Source organism: Lissotriton helveticus, chromosome 1_1, assembly GCF_964261635.1.
Source record: "Lissotriton helveticus chromosome 1_1, aLisHel1.1, whole genome shotgun sequence".
Classification (NCBI taxonomy): domain Eukaryota; kingdom Metazoa; phylum Chordata; class Amphibia; order Caudata; family Salamandridae; genus Lissotriton; species Lissotriton helveticus.
In genome coordinates this window covers 1,514,093,410-1,514,107,754 of record NC_136057.1, presented here as the reverse complement: position 1 = coordinate 1,514,107,754, position 14,345 = coordinate 1,514,093,410, and positions in this window count along the sequence as shown.

Sequence of the window (14,345 nt, the reverse complement as noted above, 5' to 3'; positions counted from 1 at the left end):
ATGCGATTTATGCATTTTGGGGTGGGTTGGAAAACACAGATGCATCGTTATATGTTTAATATTGCTTAGTTTTAGTAATGATGGACATTAATTCGTGGAGTGGGTGTTGTGTTTCTATCTAGGACCCTAATTCGATGTTCCCGATTTATGCCCTTATATGGTTATAATAAATAATATCCTTATAAAGGCATAAGAATCATATCCATATTTAGTAATAGCCCATGCAGTCCAAATACGGCAAGGCTACTCCCCTAGACTCCTAGAAAATACAACGCGTTCTTTAAACAAACCAAGCCTCCAGCAGCCCGGGAAATCCTCCTGCTTTTGTTTTGATTTGAACAAGAACTCCTGGAGTCCAAAAAGAACGATTAGTTCTTGGTGACATCTTATGTCCAACCTTACGTCAAACCCGGCACCTTTCAGGTATAAATCTACCAATGTTGCCTTAAGCAAACACACGGTGGTTTGGAGCAGAGCGGCTATCTACTTGCCCGAGAGCCCAGCTGATGCGAGAGCCCACGGACGCCACCCCTCCCTTTTGACTCATTGAGAAAGACACTGTCTTTTTCTCCAGCCGAGAAAATCCAGCTCCGGTGTTTCCAGCCACCCTTGCGGGTTTCTGGGATATATCGAGTCCTGAGAGAGAGATACCAGACCTCCTACATTCTATTACCAAGGTACGGAGCTGACTAAACCCTTAAGAGAATTCTTGATTCAGATTCCTTGGCAAAAACCAACTTAACTTAAACTGCTACTTACTTACTCCTTCCCATATATTAGGCTTAGGTCAGGTACACCGGGGTAGGCGTATTTAGAAGCACCAGTTGAGTACATTAGTCAATGTTTTTATGTTTGTATATATTTTATCTATTTTAAAGTATCATATGGCTAAGAAACCATATCAATGCTTTTACAGTATTATTTCATAATACTCCTTTTACTGTACGCACTTTACTTCGTGATAAGTATTGCAATTGTGGTAATTCATTTCTATTGCATGAGAAAGAAGACTGCTCAATAAATAACACCTTTTATTGAAAACGCCCGTCTCTCTATTTCTCTGCACTCTGGTGAAACTAAGTACGCACGATTGACTGAGTGAAATAGCTGGTTATTGTTTTCACACGACTCTAGAGATACACTCTTATTCTGAGGGAGCAAAGTTGTCATGTTTATGCGGTTGTCAGAAGCTAATCCCTTCTTGTCTAAATCTGGAGAGTTAACTCTTTCCGGAACATTCGAGAAAGTTTCTAGTGACCTCTGAGCTAGCTGGCAAAACTAATTAAGTCTAATAGAGTCAGTAGAGACCTAGTCGACCTCAGACCTACGTCTACACTACTGTTTATATTATTCCAATGCGCAGAGCCTATTGGGAATATAGGAACTACACTACATGGTTGTGTAAACAACTGCCTTCAATCTACACTGCAGACAGCAGGGTTCAAAACTTGAATTCAGCTTTCCATCTACACTATGGACAGCATTCAAGTTAGCCTTGATTTATGTAAGGCAGAGACAATTTTGTTAATAAATTCCACAATAAACGTTACTCAATGTCTGTACTAAGTACAGCCTTCAAATGTACACTGCGATCAACAGTGTTTACCACTTGATACCAGGAGCGCAACAGCACTACAGACAACATTAAATTCAGTCTTGATTTATTTAAGACAGAGACAATTGGACATGACTTGATTTATGTAAGGCAGAGACAATTTTGTTAATGGATGCCACAAAAAAAGTTCCTCAATGTCTGTACTAAGTACTGCCTTCAAATGTACACTGCGATCAACAGAGTTTAGTACTTGGTACCAGGAGCGCATCAGCACTACAGACAACATTGAATTCAGTCTCAATTTATTTAAGGCAGAGACAATTGTACTGCGTCCTCAGATTTTGTTAACTGTGACAAAAAAGCATTCATCGATGTTTGTGTCGAGTAGTGCCTTCAATCTACACTGCGGACAGCAGGGTTCACATCTTGATACTAGAAGCGGAAATGCACTCCAAACAACATTAAATACATTCTCGATTTATTTAAGACAGAGACAATTGTACTATATCCTCAGATTTTGTTAACTGTGACAAAAAAAGCATTTGTCAATATCTGTGCTGACAACTGCCTTCGATCTACATTGTGAGGGCTCACGATTTAAGTGGAATAGCAGTTGCACATGACTCATTCCAATGGCCAAGAGGCATTGTACCAGTGCAACCCGCCTGAACCACAAATCATCGCAGCATGAGCACACTCTGAGTTCCTCAGGTACCACTAACTCACTGCACCACAAGCCATCTCCATGTGGCCTTGTTAAAGCAGAATTCACTAGGCAAAAAACATTGCTTCCAGTGCGGCCTGCCCGGAGTACGCATCATCGCAGGTTACATACACGCTCAGTCCCAAAGGTACTACTAACTCAGTGCACCATAATTAATTGCCACGTAGCCGTATGCAAGCAGAATTCAATAGAGAAAAGACATTGGTCAGAATGCGGTCCCCCCTTTACCACTCATTATCGCAGGGTACGTACAAGCTCAGTGCCAAAGATACTACTAACTCAGTGCACCATAACTGATTCTTCATTCATTACGTATAAAGTGCAGTACCAAATAAAGTAACCTCCCTCAAACCTACACAAAATCGCCACTTGCCCTTACTAAGTCAGAATTCACAAGACAAAAAACATTACTATTAGTACGTCCTGCCCGGACCACTCATCATCGCGAGCTCCACAGAACCTTGTTGTTTCAGGTACCACTAACTCAGTGGAAACCAAACTAAGTATAACACCTATCAAAACCTACACAATATCCCTTTAGTATGCTTCCTTCAAATATATATTTTATATCACTTATAGATGTAGTTGAATAATCAAATGCACGTAGCATACATGTTCTATCTTCCACTTCTACTATGATTGCTGATGATGCACTCCACCCTAAGATGTACACTGAGGACAGCAAGGTTTACAACTTCAATTCACCTTTACATCTACACTATAGACAGTACAAAATTCAACCTTGGTTTATTTAATGCCGAGACAATTATACTGTATGTATTCAGATTTTGTCCAAAAAATGAAAAAAAGCATTGTTCTATTACTGTTCTGACTACTAGCTTCCATATACACTGTGCACAGTAGGGTTCACAACTTTAATTTACCTTTTCATCTACACTACACAGACAGAATGAAATTCAGCCTCGATTAATTTAAAGAAGATAAAAAAATAGTGCTGTTGCACTGCTAGTATGTGCAAGCTCCTTCAATCATTGCATTCTATGAACTATGCTCACAAATAATGTAGAAGACTGCGTCAAAAGTCGGGAGTGTGTAGTTTGCGCTTCTGCAGCATTCCTTGCATGTGGCTGGCGTTTCTCAGACTTCCTCTACGGACTCATACTTTACAATTCCTTTTTTCCTTATTTAGCATTCGTGTAGAATAAAAAGCTTAACAAAGCCACTTTAATTCTTCTTTAAAGTAGCTAAGCAACATGAACTACCAATGTAAGAGCCCTGCGTTATTTTTTGTAAGCACGTCACCGAGTCGGGAGTGTGTAGTTTGCACTTCTGCAGCCTTCCTTGCATGTGGCTGACGTTTTTCAGCCTCCCTCTACGGACTCATACTTTACAATTCCTTTTAACCTTATTTAATGGCCTGCAAATCCAAACACCCTACAGGAAACAGACTTTATGTCTTGTTCCAAGTTGTCAACTTGCTCAAATCTTCTTTCATATTTCACCATGGTAGGCACAGAAAGTAGCATCGAAAGTTGATAGTGGAGACATCAGAACGTATCGTCATCTTCAGGAGGACGTGCGATCGTCCCGAGGTTATCTAGAGTATGTATTTTGTACATATACGTATGTATTTTGTATCTACTCCTCAACGCCGATCGACTAATACGTCCTATGTTGGACACATCTGTGTAATGGCCTGGAAATCCAAACACCCTACAGGAAACAGACTTTATTTCTTGTAACAAGTTGTCAACTTGCTCAAATCTTCTTTCATATTTCACCATGGTAGGCACAGAAAGTAACATCGAAAGTTGATAGTGGAGACATCTGAATGTATCGTCATCTTCAGGGGGACGTGCAATCATGCCCCAGTTTGCAGATTCTTAAATAACTCAACATCCAGAACCAGATATTTGAATAAGTTCTACATTTTTTGAGGAGTTTACATTCAAAACTGCAGACCTTTATTCACATTGATTTACACCTTCTTCACCTTAATAGATCTTGTTCACAAATAATAGAGAAATGTTCACTTTATGTGTCGCATTTTTTTGCTACGCCACGTGGCCTGTGCTTCCTCACATTTAATCGTAGTGTAAGGTGTAATCCTAGCTCTGTGATGGGCCAATCCATTAATCCTCCTTTGACTTTCATATTTATTCCTGCGCCACGTGGCAGTTCCTGCCCTGTTTTCTCAAAAATCATGCATGTCTAACGCTGAACTTAATATAATGTGCTCCGTCTTATTCATGGTGTGACAGCAGGAGGTGTGAGAAAAATGGGAGGAAGGTAATGTAATATCAACATATGTGGTGCTTCCGAAGAAATGTATTTAATATTTATTTTGGAAATGAAGGAATAAAGTGAACTTGAGTGAAAATTATTATGAATGCATTCAATAAATAAATACAATAAATAAATACAGTGTCACTATGCATTGTGTCAAGTGCTTTATTTAAGATTTGCAGGAATATGGTCCCTTTCATTGTCATGACACACAAAGCCAGACAAGAATGAACAGTGCAACTCAAGCGTATTATAGAATGGTACAAAGCATGTAATTTCATGATTGGGTATTAGGATGGCAGACAGAGATCACATATAAAGTGATTCCCGAACCTTCTTACATTTTCTCTTAAAGGGTTGGTAGGTCTTTCCAAGAGGATTTGAATATGTGAAAGGGGAAATAGGAGGTGAAGAACAGAGGTTGGAGGTTACATCTCAGGATGCAAGAATGGATGAAAAGGGTGGTCCAAGGTCTGCATGTACAATGGCCAGTGGAGGTGTTTTGAGGGCGGGTACACTCAAGGTGGTGTATATTATGCAATATCCTGTGGTGGTACCACCACACACTCAGAGTGAGCAGGGCAGATGAAATGATGGATTGTATGTACTTAGACTATAAGGAGAATACACTGGAGGAGGACCAGGTCAAGTGCAGAGATTTAATAGATAAGGCATATCAAAGGAGGTGGCAACAAGGGGCAGGAGGGTCCATGAGTGGTGGAGGCAGGGTTTCTTAATCCACGTCCTACCTACTGTGTTGCAAGCTTGAGACAGTGATGACCACAGCCCCTTACTATGTCTCCCCGCATTACGTTGTCAATTAGGGTAGAGGGAGGGAAATGAAAAGGAGTAAAGTACATGTCTACAGATGTACTGGTATGTGCAGGACACTGGATCAAGCACTAAAGAACCAAGGTCAGATATAAAAGACGATACACAGAAGGCTGCACAAACAGTACAGCAGATCATGTACACAAACTGGTAAGTCAGCAAAAGAACAACAAGGCTAAGCACACTGCAACAAACGGACGCTACACTGTGGAACTGATTGGCATAAGAGGTAGAAGAATACTGTAAAAAAAAGCCAGGTTCAAATACAGAAAAGAGGAAAAAGATATCATATATGATGACAAACACACTGGGGTAACACTCTGTTGTCCAACACAGAAAAGATCGTGCAGATATTATATGTTAGAATGTTTAAGGAGCTGCAAAGGGGGTACACAAATAAATACATTATAAATATAACAATAACATTTAAAAAATAGGCCTGTAAAAGCTCCCTTCTGATTTACGGGGTACACAAAACTACACTTTCAAGAAGCCCCAGGGGTGGTGGTCCCCAGGCAGGGGGGCCTCACAGATGCCCCTCAATTAATGTTTTAAAGCCCCGGGGGATGGTGGACTCCGGGGCTGGGGGGGGGCCTTAGAGCCCCCCACGCTTACATTTATATTTACCTCGGTTGAGCCGTGACCCGCACCCGTACATATATTTTTTTTAAAATGGGCCCCCCAATATAATAAACTACATTGCCCCCAGGACTTGGCCACCCCCGGGAGCTAATTTGCCCTCAAGCGGGCTTCGGGTTTTCTTTCTTTTATCCACGCGATATGCGTATCCCACACGCATCCCGCGATTTAAAAAAAAAATAGTAATAATTTTTGGGGGGCTTGGGGGTCCTTGTGCAGCTAACTCTGTGCAGCTCAAGTCAACTCCATGTGACTGTTGGCCCTTGCTTACCGCTGCCTCTGGCCTACACTGCGGTCAGCAGGACCGACTCCAATCTGACTTTAAAAGAGAGCATTTGATTGGTTCCTTAGTTTTCCCATTGTAACAGTTGAAGGACCCCACCCATTTTAGTCAATCTCTCTGCAGCTTCATAGGAGAGACACCTGTTGTGTTTTTGCAGCTTGTCTGTACATTTTTTGGGTGTTTTGTGGAAGGATTTAGAAATGGCTTCTTCCTATTCTCAGCAAGAACATACTTCTAATGAAGAACAGATAGCAGAACCACCTCCCAAAATCAGACCAGAATCCATTGTGTAGAAATGTTTCACCATCCCAGATGGTGAACAGAGATTCAACGCAAGGAAGGTCAGTGGTAGTCTCTGGCCAAGGATTTTGTCTAGAGGTAGTTACAAAAAATACTCTTTTGGCAAGTCAAGCATGTACAAGCACCTCCAGACAATCCACCCCAGACATTTTGTACAGGTACAGATGAGACTTGCAAAACAACATATGCAACAAGGTGACCAGGGAGCTGGTCCCAGCACTTCAAGAGCATCATCGTGAGGGCCAGACATACGCTGTTGGCCCTTGTTGATCGCTGCCTCTGTCATACACTGCGGTTAGCAGGGCTTACAATTCAGATTCAGTCTTGATTAATTAATTTCAGAGTCCAATAGGCAACAAACTATAACATCCCTCAAACCTACATATTTCGACAATGTATTCCATACATATTTCATCTTTTGTTCCATACGCCAACACTGCGGACAGCAGGGCTCACAATTCAAATTCAGTCTTGATTTATTAATTGCAGAGTCCAGTAGGCAATAGACATTGCATCCAATGCGGCCTGCCTGCATGACGCATCATCGCTGGTTGTGCACACGCTGAGTGCTTCAGGTGCCACTAACTCTGTGCAGATCAAGTCAATGCCACGTTGCCTCATTAAGGCAGGATTCATTAGGCCAAAGTACACCCGTTTCAGGCTATTGTTCATATGGAGCCTAAAACAGGTAAGCTGCCTCCATCAGATTTACAAAGAGGCTTAAAATGAGTTGTGTATTTACCTTTAGATTTTTTTTAAAATCTTGAAACTATTGCTGTAGAGAAAGAGAAAACTGAACCTTCAGTTATTCTAGTTAATGGTGCTCCTATGAAGAGTCGAAAAATGTGGCAGAAAATTAGCAGATGTCAGCAAAGTGCAAAAGGCTACGTTATATCTCACAAAAAAAAATGTTTACTAGAAATTGATTGATGATAGCGAAATTTCAAGTGGCCGAATTGAAAAACTGGACATCTCCAAAAGTGAAGAAATTGATGAACATTATCCTCTACATTCAAAGGAAGTGATTGGCAATCCTATTGAATTATTCCAAATGAAGAAAGCAAAGGGAACTCTCATGAGTGTTTGGGAAAGACGTTTGGAAGCTCGTTGTTTTCCACAGCTCATCCCCACTGGTGGACGATATGACAAACGACCAGTACAGAATACAGCATCAGAATACCGTACAACAAGATTGTACTCAGAAGATTGAATCTTTCAACAATGTATTCCATATTTATTTAATCTTTTGTTCCATACGCCTACACTGCGGTCAGCAGGGCTCATAATTCAAATTCAATCTTGATTCATTAATTGCAGAGTTGCTGCCTGCGCACAAGCTGAGTGCTTCAGGTGCCACTAACTCTTTGCAGCTCAAGTCAACGTCATGTGGCTGTGTGCCCTTTCTGACTGCTGCCTCCGGCCTACACTGTGGTCAGCAGGGCTCACAATTAAAATTGAGTCTTCATTTGATAATTGCAGAGTCCAGTAGGCAACAGACATTGCATCCAATGCAGCCTGCCCGGACGACGCATTATCACTGACTGCACTCACAGTGAGTGCTTCAGGTGCCACTAACTCTGTGCAGCTCAAGTCAACACCAGGTGGCTGTGTGTCCTTGCTGTCTGCTGCCTATGGCCTACACTGTGGTCAGCATGTGTCACAATTCAAATTAAGCATTGATTCATTAATTGCAAAGTCCATTAGGCAACAAACATTGCATCCAGTTCTGCCCACCCGGACGACGCATCATCACTGGCTGCGCACACACTGATTTCTTTAGGTGTGCAGCTGAAGCCAACGCGTCATGGCTGTGTGCCCTTGCTGACTGCTGCCTCTGGCCTACACTGCGGCCAGCAGGGTTCACAACTCAAATTCATCCAATGTGGCCCGCCCGGACAACGCATCATCGCTGGATGCACACACGCTGAGTGCTTCAGGTGCCACTAACTGTGCAGCTCAAGTCAACGCTAGGTGGTTGTGGGCCCTTGTGTTGTGTGTCAATTTAGATCCTGTATATAAATTTCCCGATTCATGCCCTTATAAAGGTACAATTCACATTGCCCTTATTTAGGCATAGAAATCCAGCACTTATTTAGGCATTCTCCATGTTAACCAAATACAGGCATGGCCACCTACATCTGTTCATCTACGTCACAACAAGTTCTTGGAAAACCAGACTCCTAAGCCTTTAGGACTTTCCCTTGCTTAGATATTGATTTCCCAAGAACTAATTTATTACGCATGAACATTTAATCCTTAGGGGTTCATTTATGACGTTTTTATGCCTAACTTTTACGTCAATACTGGCATTCCTAAACACCTTTAAGGTATAAATATACCTTCACCTGCCATGGTGAATCATGGTCCATGGTCCGGCTGTCTACTTGCACGACGCGGCTCGCCATGGCAAGTTCGGAAGGAAGTCAAGTCCCCAACTGATGCACTGACCAGACGCTGCCATCCTACTCGAAGAGAATCCAGCCCAGTGTTTCTGATTCCCCTTGTGGGGTGTTAGAGAACGAGACCCGGAAAGAGATTCCAACCGCACTCATTCTAAGGTATGGAGCGGACTAGAACCTAGAGGGACTTTTGGCAAATCTTGGCAACTATAGCTAAACTAGACTATAGCTAAACAGCACCTACTTCTTCCCTCGTACTACACTTAGGTTAGGTACATTGGGGTAGGATTATTTTAGAAGCACCAGATGAGTATTTTAGCCTGTGTTATTTATGTATGTATTTCTATGAATATATGTCATAGCTACAAGCCATGCGATTGCAGTATTATTTCATCTTACTGCTAACGTTGTACATATTATACTTCGCATTCTGTGTTACGATTGTAGCAGTTCATATCCCTTGCATGAGAAATAAGACTGTTCAATAAAACCCTTTTTATTGAAAACGCCCGTCTACATATTTCTGTGTTAGCTGTAGAAACAAAGCATGCAAGATTGACTGAGTGAAACAGTTATTTATTGTTTCCCCCGATTCTAAGATTGTTCTGATTCTAAGGGAAACAAAGTTGTCATGTTTATGCCGTTGTCAGACACTAATTCCTTCGTGTTCACTCGAGAAGTTTCTAGTGACCTCTGAGTTAACTTGCACACACAAGTAATTAAGTTTAATGTACTCGATAGAGACATACTGACCTCAGTCCTATGTCAAAAATATAATGTATATTATTCCAATGCCCATAGCCTACCAGGGATATAGGAGATACACTACATGGCTGCCAACGGTTTGGTAAGGCACTAATTTAACACTAGATATTGAAGTAACTCAGTCGTGCTTTCTCAGAGACCCTTACTCATAATACTCCACAAGACGTCTGGAGTGGGTAAGGGATAATATCCGCCGTAGCTGATTAGGACGAAAAACCTATGTAGTACCCTTTTGGTTTGTTCAACGTGGAAGGAAACAGTGTTCCAAAATATTGTGCACCTTATCTTTGTTCCCTTGAAACTTGCTCTGCAAATTTCTGTAGGAAGGTGGAATTTGACTATATGGTTACCCCAACTTTATTCGTGGTGTTTTGCTGGTTTTTGACTTATTTGGCATGGGACCCTGCTATTCAGGGCCCCAGACTATCTGCTTACCCTATAAAATGGACTCCATGTACTTTAGGTACATACCAGATTGGTTACTGGGTCACCCTTGTGAGCCCCTGTATAGTGTACCCTAGGTACCCAGGGCATAGGTGCACCCTAGGCCTACCAGGGGCTGCAGCATGTATTGTGCCACCCCTGTTTTGCCTTCCAAACTGACACCACAGGTCTGTTTACACAGCCTGGGTAAGGTGGTGTAATCACCCCTTACTTAGATATAGTATACCTAAATCTACCTTTACATATAGCCACATATACACCAATAAGCCACTTCTATGGTAGGCCTCGACAATCCTGGTGGCAGAGTGCTAAGTTTTATGTGAGAGGGTGCCTTAGCATGAGCTGAGCCGCTCTGCAGCTTTCGGAACCATCTCCTTATAGCTGTTCTATGATATAGCCATACCATATACTCTTAAGTGCATTATAATCCTTGCGGTTAATGCTAACTTTGGTTTGGCTTTATCAAAACAAGTCGTGCAAGGTGTCAAACACTTTGGAATACTACCCCCCCCCCACCAATTCTGGTGGCGGTGGTAGCATTCCACCTTTCTAGAGGGAAAAGACATGTATGTTACTGCTTTACCCGGTTAAAGTTGAACAGAGCCTCAGCATCCCAAAATGGATGCTGCTGCCACAGACACGAGTCTGACCTCCTGTTGCTGGGGGAAACTCCAGCAAGTCTGCAACAGTGCCAATCTGGACATCTTGCACGAGTTGCGGTTGCCAAGGCTGGTTGGGTCCAATCCGGATACCGATGCTGCAGTCATCTAGATCCATTGCAGTACAGCTCGAATCCAGCTCCTGGTTATTGTCGATGCCTCCTGGACCTCATGGCTGAAGAGACAAACTCACCTTCTTTACCTTAAAGCACCCGACATTGCCTGGTTCCTTCCTGGTACCTTCCAGGTCACTGGCTAGTGACCCAGAATCTGTCCCCTCTGCTTTCAGGTTCTTCCCATCTCCGATCCACCCTTGGATCTACCCAGACACTTTTCCTCTGGTCGCCTGCAGCACTTCTTTGCAGCTCTCCATAGAAAACGACGATGAAACCTGACATCAAAAGACACCTATGCACCCGGCTTCGGTGGGTGAGGTAACACAAGTACTCTGGTAGTCTCGAGGGTATTGGCCCTCCTAGTGTCTAAGTCTAAAAGGGTTCCTTCCCAGTCAATCTGTAAGTGTCCTTAAACTGTAACTTTGTAACTTTTACGAACTCCATAGAAAGTCAATGGGAACCCGTTCCTGTGTTTAGACACAGCACGCCGCTCCCGTGGGTCTCCTACTTCTTAACCTTTGGTTGCTTAGTGTAACCCCAGCGATTCTACAGGCCTTAGGCCTGCTTTCTAACTCTCACGTGGTACTAATACCACTTTCTTAGTATATGGTTTGTGAGGCCCCTAGGGCATATCGTATACTGTGCAACATATTGTATATTAACTGTGTGACTTGTATTGTATTTTTACCTCTGACCTCATAAAGAGTGCAGAGGGGTTGCGTTTAGATTAAATACATATATATTTGATATATACCTTGTGTGGTGTCCTTTCATTTGGTATTCAAGGAATAACATATGGTAAAATAACTTGCTTAACTCGCCTACTGAAGTCTTAGCCTGAAGACTGCTGGTTAATGCTACCACTAGGATAGCTTTCTATAAGGTTGACTTTACAACCACCATCAATAAGGGTCGATTAGACTGGTACAAGGTGCCCACTAGAACTAGTGGACATCATATGCCAGGCTAACTTCTCATATTGGTGTACAGTGGTTGGGATAAGAGCTTGTAATTTGTTTTACCAAAAAATCTTGTAATATCATCTGAAAGATCATATCAAGGTACCTGTAGGTACATATAAATCAAGTCTTAGATATACATACGTTCCACTGAACTTAGTAGTTGAAGGTGGTAAGGGTCTAGCACACCCTGACTACACCGCCTAGAGAGGTTCTAGTAGGAAACCATTTAGTGTAGGTAGGTGCACACACCACACCTCACTGGAAAATGTCCTTGAAAGCAGGCCCTAGTGGACCTCTTCAATAAGAAACCCAGAGGGTGCCTTCTAAATATGACACATTTACTTTTCATGAACTGAAAAGTCTGTGTTCAGTCAGAAGACTGAGACAAGGACAGAGTCCAACCTTTAACCACCTGGTAGATATCTGACCCCCACATGCATCAACCTATTTAGGAAGTGCAAACGGTGCAAATCGGTAAATTCGGCCGTTTGCACTTCCTAAATACGTTTTTGGGATGCATCAAACAGAGTGCCATATTTCGCTATTTTTTGCATTTCTTAAAAATGCAAATGCAATTAAGGAATCGCATTTGTGCGATTCCTTAATTGCAATGCATCATTTTTTTAAAAATTGCGAATTTTGAAATTGGAAGTGCAAATTAACACGAGGTTGACCCTCGTGTTAATTTGCGAAAATTTATAAAAAAGCAAAAAAATGCATTTTTTAAACTTGCATGTTACAGACACACATGTCCTTAGGACATGTGTGTGTGAAACATGCACTTGAAAATACATTTCAGGGGTGCAGGGGGGGTCCTTTTGACCCCCCCCTGCACCCTTGCAATGCATCAACAAATTGCGAGTGCAAAAAAAAATATGCAAAACGGCATTGATTCCTATGGGCCTCTAGGCCCATAGGAATCAATGTAATGCCATTCCTTAATTGCGATTTGCAATTAAGGAATCGCAATTTCCGAAAATTAAGAAATCCTAAAAACTTTTAGGATTTCTTGATGCATAGGATTTTGCATTTCCTAAATAGCGATTCCTTAATTTTCGCTATTTAAGAAATGCAAAATCCTAGATTGATGCATGTGGGGGTTAGTGGCTCATGATGTATAGAATGCATCAGGCCCAGGTAACCAAGGTAGTAGAGAGGGGGGCCATCCTTCTACTGAAGAGGATAACAATGGCAAGACCCATTAGACTCTGAAGGAGAGTATGTGAAGCAGGTAGAGGTCAGGGAACTGAACCAGTTTAACCTAGGACTACATGGGTCTGGAGAAGGAAGTATCCAATCCAGACCCCAATTAGGCCTAATGGTGAGTACAGAATACCCGGATCACTTTCCAGTGCATCTGACCATTCTGATTCATCAGTGGGGTCCAATGCCTCTGCTCTGAGGAGAATGCCTTCACCTCAGAGAAGGGAGCATAAAGCTAGGATGAGAGAAGCCAAGCTTAGGATCAAGAGGCAAGAAGTTGCCCCTGCAAAAGAGACCCTAGCTCTTGAGAGAGAGAAGAAATTGTGTGGGCTAGAGCCCACTGGCGGCAGCATAGTACCTAGAGATAGGGAAATGTCTCATGACCATAGAAACCTGAACAATATTGTCCCTCCCTATCAGGTTGGGGATGACATCCACAAATGGATAACTGCTTTGGAAAGGGCCTGCAAAGTGAAGAAGGTCCCCAAGGAGCAGTGGGCAGCAAACTTGTGGCTGTCTTTTTCAGATAAAGGCAGAGATAAGCTCCTAACAGTTAGTGAACAGGATGCTGACAACTACACTGACCTGAAGAGTGCTCTGATAGATGGATTTGGCTTAACCACTGAGCAGTACAGGATGCTGTTCAGAGACACACATATGACACAGACTCAGGACTGGACTGATTTTGTAGATTGTGCTACTAAGGCTCTGGAAGGCTGGTTACTGGGTAGTAAAGTGAATGATTATACAGGATTGTACAATTTGATTATGAGGGAGCATATCCTTAATAATTGTCAAAAACAGCTTTTGCACCAACACCTGGGGGACTCTGATCTGACCTCTCCCCAAGAATTGGGTAGACAAATGGGTCAGAGCCGGGGTGAGGCCTAAAAACTCAGGGTGGTGACCAGAAGAAAGATTCTACCAAACCACAAGAGAAAGGTGGGGATAAATCTAAGGACAAATCCACTACAGGGCCCCAAAAATCCTCTGAGGGGGGTGGGTCCCAAACTCCTTCCTCTACTGTTAAGAAACCTTATCGCCATGTATGTTGGCAACCTGGCCACTGGAAAACTGACAGCAGTTGCCCAAAAGCTGGCAATAAGGAACATATTCCTCCAAGTAATACTCCAACACCTCCTGTTACTACTAGTAGTAATCCCCCAGGTGGTTGGAGTGCCTCCAAAACTTTGGCTGGGTTTACTTGGGGAAGTCAGG